Raw genomic sequence first — 7,821 nt, forward strand, 5'->3', positions numbered from 1 at the left:
TTTTGGGGAGCTGGGAGTTTGGTAATTCTGCTATGGGGCGGAATTACAGTCTAAATTGTTACCAGTTCCCCAGCCCAATAGCTATTCTTTGTTTCTACGTTTTCACATTTCCCAGTTATTGACTCCTGAGTCAGAATTTTCCTTCCAAAGACAAGGATGCAGGGTCTTGTAGATGGTTTCAAGTCCCGCCTTTTCCTTGGTAGTCCTCAATCTTGAGGAGGAACAGCTGTAGAACACGAAAGGGAAGAAAGTCCTAGACTGAGAGGCTAATCGTAAACTTGGCAGAGGACCTTAGTTTCGGTTCTGTTTCTATTTCACTTTTCCTCAGCTCTTTAGTGAACAGGATGACAACTTTCTGGTCACATCCTGCTGAAGTGGTCCTGCCTAATCTGGGGAATGGACGCAGAGTTGGAGATAATCTCGAGTTCCAAGATTAACGTCGATATTTGGTATGAAGAAAATATTGTCTCTCTTTGATTGCTTTGCTCTAGCACCTGGACAACCATTTGAAAATTATTAGACATACTGCAATGAAGATAATGGTTAAAACACACCTTTGTAGTCTTTTTCAGAGAAGTCTTCCTGCTTTTTGACGGCAAGCAGGAAAAATAAGTTTTTTACATATATTCAGTAACCAAGCAGTCTTCTGCTGGGAGGCTGTAGGTTGAGTTGTCGCATTTGCTCCTGCTTTTGTTGTTCAGTTACTCAGTCATGTCCAGCTCTTTGGACTCCATGGACTGCAGCACGTCAGGCTTCTCTGTCCTTCACCATCTCCCTGAGCTTGCTCAAGCTCATGTCCACTGAGTCAGTGATGCCATTCAACCATCTCGTCCTCTGTCGCCCTCTTCTCCTCCTGCCCTCAATCTTTTCCAGCTTCAGGGTCTTTTCCAATCAGTCGCCTCTGCATCAGGTCACCAAAATATTGGAACTTCAGCTTCAACATCAGTCCTTCCAATGAATATTCAGGGTTGATTTCCTTTAGGGTTGACTGGTTTGATCTCTTTGCTGTCCAAGGGACTCTCAAGAGTCTTCTCCAGCACCACAGTTCAAAAACTATTGTTTTAAAACTAGGATAAAGATTTCATAGTTACAAGAAGACCTCAAGACCATAATGTTGCAATTGGCAGCTGCTAGTAGATACTGTTTTAAAAGTGGCTGATGGTGTCCTCAAGTCTGACCAAATTTAGAGAACTTAAGTTTTCAGTAATATAGAAACATGTCTGAACCCATATCCACACTGACAATCTAGTTCCACTTTGGATGTCTGAACCACAGTTACTCCATTCTGATTTTTTAACGTAATTTTTAATGGCTAAAGCAGATGTACAATGCATGTTTAATAGGCCACAAACAGGCTATTTTGGTTAGCCTAAAGTTCAAAACAATCATGTATAAGCCAGAATGATTTCCCATACTTCAATATGCAAACATTTCTTCCATCACTTTCCCCTTTTGATTGCAAATCTTTGCATAAATGGCATTGGCCATCAATATATTTTTCCAGTGTCGCCAGAGTGACACAGTTATGTGCTCTGGGTCCATTTATTTCCTTCAGTGCTAGACCTGTTTGTTTACATATTTGCCTAGTTGTCCATGTTGGGGGGAAAACTAATCAGATATCGTGAACCGGCTCAGAGATATGTGAATGGGGAAATGCTTTGTAGGCAATACATTTTATCATTTATCCCCAATTGTCACACAAGCATTGCATATGAGCTTTAAGCAGGGCACTTGAAACAAGCAGTAATACGTGTCTGTGACAGCTTCACCAGAGAATTTTCTTTTTTAATCTTGAACACTGGGGTCAAAAGCATGGTTAAAAGTGAAACAATACCTTTCCATTTTGCTGGGAAGACAAACATTGGGTGGACAGTGCAGTTGGATTAGCTGGGTGGCTCTCACAGGCCTGATCCAGGTTGAAAAGCAGCTGTCTGCCACTGTTGTTGTCTTCTTCTCGTCTTAATAAGGGTGCTATTTGGGGTCAACAGTCTTTTCTATGGACAGTCCAATGCACAGGCCTTTCTCAAGTGGGAAATATGAATTCAAGAGTCAGTCCCCTTCAGTGCTGCTGCACGGGTACTAGTTAAGAGTACCTGGTATGGGCACTTTTATTTAGTTTGGAGACAGTCCTTTAAAAGATGCCTTTTCCAGCGTCCGTCATCTTTTAGTTGTAACTCACAGGGCATCTGATCTTCATCTGAAGGTAGATTATTGTGACTGGCTTCAGAAACAAGCTTAGAATATTCTTCTACTAATTCTATTAAATTTTATAATAGCCAAACAGAGCAACAAGGAGTCATCTTGGACATAGCAAAGCCTCAGTAAATACAAAACTTCAATATCCACAAAGGTATACTATTGAAACAAAGTTTTTCTCTCTAGATTATCCTCATTTTTATTAAATCCAGACAAATCAAGCCTGATTTGTTCCAAATAAGTCTGTTTTCAATAAACATGGCCTGCTTATTCATATAAATGTAATTGTTCATATAGGCTCTTTTATGCCTTCAGATTTTACCTGTGCTTCTCTGGTGGCTCAGATGATAAAGAATCTGCCTGCAATGCAGGAGAATTGGGTTTGATCCCTGGGTTGGGAAGATCCCCTGGAGAAGGAATGGCTACCCACTGCTGTATTCTTGCCTGGAGAATTTCATGGATGAGGAACCTGAAGGGCTATAGTCCATGGGGTTGCAAAGAGTCAGACGCAGCTGAGCGACTAACACACACATCTCTTTTTTTGTTACCCAGAATATCTGACTCATGTGAAAAGACCCTGATGCTGGGAAAGATTGAGGGCAGGAAGAGAAGGGGACGACAGAGGATGAGGTGGTTGGATGGCATCACCGACACAATGGACATGGTTTGGGTGGACTCCAGGATGGACAGGGAGGCCTGGCGTGCTGCAGTTCATGGGGTCGCAAAGAGTCAGGCACAACTGAGCGACTGAACTGAACTGAACTGAATATCTAGATTCTTGTATATGTCAAGGGACAGTCTTTTTCATTCACTTGATAAAGTTGCTTAGACCTCAAGGGTCTCCAGTTTTTGAAGAAATCAGGCAGAGAGAAAATAAAAATATTTTAATTTTATCCACAGGTGTATATTACCAAATTGTTATAAATCAAAAGTCGCTTGAGGAAAAGGGTTTTTCTATATCTGAAAAACAAAGATTAGAGGCCATTAGTATGTTAGACAAGTCATAAAAATTATAATCAGATTTAGCTGTTCATTGAATCCCATATAATTCATCTTTGTTCTGTTTGAGTCCAGTTTTCCCATTAGTGTCATTGACCATGCCTAATGATTGAAGATCGTAGTGACAGGGATACTTTCAAGACGTTTGTAAATTTTTTCTTAAGGTTTCTATGATTTTTTCCAGTTAAGTGGGTGTCTTGATCACTGGAGATTGTAGAAATTATATTCCAGATAAGAAACGTATTTTCTAACCTTTTATTTTTCATTGTGAGGACATCAGCCCTGAAACCAGGGAAGGCTTTAACCCTTCAGAAAGAAAACGAGGTTGTCAGGGAGCTGGGAAAAAGCCAAGCAGCTGTCTTGGATTTCCCACACCCTTGACTTTTAAAAAATTTATAGTTATTGTTTATTCATTTTAAATTCCCTGATTTAGGAGTAGACTGTTGTCGTGTTTTAAGGATATCAGGATAACAAAAGTCTGACAACAAGGGATTAATTTTTTGTAGACACAGAATGAGCTTTATCTATGTGTGCCATAATCTTCATAGATCATTGTGAAATAATACTCATTTACCTTATCAAAGTAACAGAAGATTTTAAAAACAAATATAAATCACTTGAAGGCAAAGAAATTTATATAGCCTGTTGTTAAAAGCTGCATTCCAAGAAAACTTTGTTCTCCTAACAGAGAGAGAAAGCCAGATTCCAGTCTGGTACCAGCTCATTGTTAATAACAAAATTTGTTCATCTAGTTAATTTTAGTTTAATCTTAGAAAGACCCTTCAATAAATCTTGAAGAGGTAGTATTTTTGTAAAGGCATCAGAGTGAAACTATAGATTTCTATAATGAAAAAAGGCTCAAGAAGACATGTATAAAACCTGATTACAATGAAACTGACAAGGCAACTTGGTTACTACTGTGACATGTGATTAAGATAGTAACTAGAATTATGACTGATAACATTTTACCAATACATATCAAATCTTTATGAATTCTATGTAATTTCTAGATTATCTCCATTAGTAACATTTACCATACAATTCACCTGAGAAGATTTATTACTTATTTGACAGTACTTCCCATGTACATTTAACATACCAAATTAACCTAATTAATTTAATATCTTTCTTTGGGATGCCTCAAAAGTCCTCTGAAGTACCCCAAAGTTAGTTAGAGATCAAAAGAAGTTCATCAGAATTTGCTTTTAGGAAGTTCCATCAAAAAATATTAGAGAGTTTAGAACATTCAGTCAGATCGATTCATAAGTCACTGTGAAAAAATAGTTATTCTTGCAGCCAGAGTAACAATAAAAGAGATTGGATCAAGATGGCAGAGCAGAAGGACGTTTGATAATCTTCTCTTGAAAGAGAACCAAAGTCACAAATAACTGTTAAACAATCATTGATCAGAGGATTCTGGAATCCATCAGAAAAAGATACCCACGTCCAAGCACTCAGAATAAGCCATAATGAGATGGTAGTGAGTGAGTGAGTGAAGTCGCTCAGTCGTGTCCAACTCTTTGCGAACCCATGGACTGTAGCATACCAGGCTTCTCTGTCCATGGGATTTTCCAGGCAAGGGTACCGGAGTGGGTTGCCATTTCTTTCTCCAGAGGATCTTCCCAACACAGCAGTTGAACCTGGGTCTCCCACATTGCAGGCAGACGCTTTACCGTCTGAGCCACCAGGGAAGCCATAATGAGATGGTAGGAGGGGCACAATCACGATTAGATCAAATCCCACACCCGCCAGATGGGCACCCGACAAATGGGAGAACAACACCAAAGAAGTTCTTGGACAGTTATGAAGGTTCTGAGCCCCGCATCAGGCTTCCCACCCTGGGGATCCAGCAAAGGGACTAGCAATCCCCAGGGAATCTGAGCATGAAGTCCAGTGGGATTTAATTGCAGGATTTCCACAGGACTGGGGAAAACAGAGACTCCACTCTTGCAGGGCACAGGCAAAACCTTGTGTGCACCAGGAACCAGGGGAAAGGAGCAGTGACCCCACAGGAGACTGAGCCAAACTTACCTGTGAGTGTTGGAGGGTCTCCTGCAGAGGTGAGGGTCAGCATTGGCTTGCCACAGGAACAGGGACACCAGCAGCAGCAGTCCCGTGAGGTGACCCTTGGTGTGAGCCCTCTTGGAGATCGCCATTTGCCCTACCGTAGAGCCTGTGGACTCCAGGGCTGAGTCCCCTCAGGCCAAACAACATGGAAGGAGCCCAGCCCATCAGTAGACAATTGGATTTAAGTTTTACTGATTATGGTTTGCCCACCAGCTATGTAGTCGCTCAGTGTCCGACTCTTTGCAACCCCATGGACTGTAGCCTACCAGGCTCCTCTGTCCATGGGATTTTCCAGGCAATAGTACTGGAGTGGATTGCCATTTCCTTCTCCACTGCCCACCAGAGGGAGACCCAATTTTCTCTGCCACCAGTTCCTCCGATCAGGAAGCTTGCCTTTTAGCCTTATCCACCAGAGGGCAGACGAACTACAAGAAGCAAGCAAGCAAGAAGTACTATAATTTCGCAGCCTCCAAAATGGAAAACCACAGTCACAGAAAACTAATCAGAATGAAAAAGCATAGGATTGTCTTCCAGATGAAAGAACAAGATAAATCCCCAGAGAAAAACCCAAATGAAGTGGAGATAGGCAATCTTCTGAGAGGGTGACAGGCAGGAAGGCCAGGGGTCTCCAAGGAGGAAAGAGCCTGCAAGTGTCAGACATTTTTTATCTCTCTCTTAAGCAGCAAGAGGAAACAAACTAGTTTTATATATTTTTCCCTTCTCTGTACAAATTTAAAGAGGTTTCTCTTAAAATTCTGTGTTGCCATAATGACACCTGGTACCACCTGAACTTCAGTTCAGTTCAGTTCAGTTCAGTCGCTCAGTCGTGTCCGACTCTCCGCGACCCCATGAATCACAGCACGCCAGGCCTCCCTGTCCATCACCAACTCCCGGAGTACACTCAAACTCATGTCCACCTGAACTTAACTTGTCTTAAATCTTGAGATAACCAATGCATTTTTCTTATGGAAATATTTGTCTTAAGCTATGTTAGTGTACTTTGCATTTACCCTAAATTCTGTCTTCAAGTCGGTTCTGAGCTCCTCAAGTCAGTTCCACCTAAAGGCTCAGAACCTACTTGACAAACTAGTTTGTTACACTCATACATTGTTCTCCTAATCTATGTTAATGAAACTATATATCTGTATGGAAATCTTCCTTTCTTCAAGATTCATGTCAATTGTTTCATATGCCTGGATGACTCACCTGGTGCCAACCTTATCTCAATGCGTGTTGTGGGTGAGGGGCCTGGTGCCATTCTCTGAGTTTTGAGACATTTCCTTTCTCTAATTAGCAGACTGCTAGTAGCTATGTAACATCCAGCTAAAGACTAGCAGGGGGGCACTCTTTCTGCTCCCTTCTGACGTCTATGTCAGAAGCTTTCCCTATCTCTTAAAAGCTCTGAGAGATCAAGCCTTGTCACTGGCCCCGGATTGAATTCTTTTCCTCCAGAGGCCAAGAATCCCGGTGTCTTTCATGGTTCAGCGACAACCTTTCACTTCCAGAAAAATAATTCAGCATAACGACAGTGAAGATGACCCAGGAGCTCAGGAAAAGAATGCAGAAGATGCAAGAAATGTTTACGAAAAACCTGGAAGAACTAAAGAACAAACAACAGAGATGAACAATGCCCTAGAAGGAATCAATAGCAGAATAACAAGGGCAGAAGAATGGATAAGTGCCCTGGAAGACAGAATGGTGAAATCACTAAAGCAAAACAGAAAAAGACTAAAAAGAAATGAAAACAGTAGAAGAGACCTCTGGAACTACATTAAATGCACCAACATTTCATATTATAGGGGTCCTAGAAGGAGAAGAGAGAGAAAGAGAAAGGACCCGAGAAAATATCTGAAGAGATAATAGCTGAAAAGGTCCCTAACATGGGAAAGAAAATAGTCAACCAAGTCCAGGAAGTGCAGAGTCCCAGGCAGGATAAACCCAAGGAGGAACACACCAAGACACACAGTAATCAAACTGACAAAAATTAAAGACAGATTAAATATTAGCAAGAGTTCCCAGAGCTCACACAAGGTTGGAGGACAAACATTGTGTCGACTGAAAAGCAAAACAAAACCCTGCACAACTTAAAAGCTATGCATTAATGTTTTATTTGGGGACCCTACTAAGGACTACTGGGGTTTCCCTGGTTGCTCAAAAGGTCAAGAATCCACCTGCAATGCAGAAGACCCAGGTTCAATCCGTGGGTCAGGAAGATAACCCTGGAAAAGGGAATGGCAACCCACTCCAGTATTCTTGCCTGGAGAATTCCATGGACAGAGGAGACTGGCAGGCTATAGTCCATGGGATACCAAAGAGCTGGACACAACTGAGTGACTAACACCTCCGCTTTAGTTATCTAGGGCCAGTATTCTGTTTTCCTCCACCCTGAATTCCCCTCAGGGAAACTATCAAACCCATGGAACCCAGAAGTTCAATGAACTTCAAGCACAAGAAATTGAAGAAAACTACACCAAAGCACATTGTGTGATTAACTGCTTAAAACCAGTGGTAAAGAGAAAACACTAGAAGCAGACATTACATGATGCACAGAGGATTGAG

Source organism: Moschus berezovskii, chromosome 16 (genome assembly GCF_049115385.1).
Source record: "Moschus berezovskii isolate FMDL1 chromosome 16, NW_MosBer_1.0, whole genome shotgun sequence".
NCBI lineage: Eukaryota > Metazoa > Chordata > Mammalia > Artiodactyla > Moschidae > Moschus > Moschus berezovskii.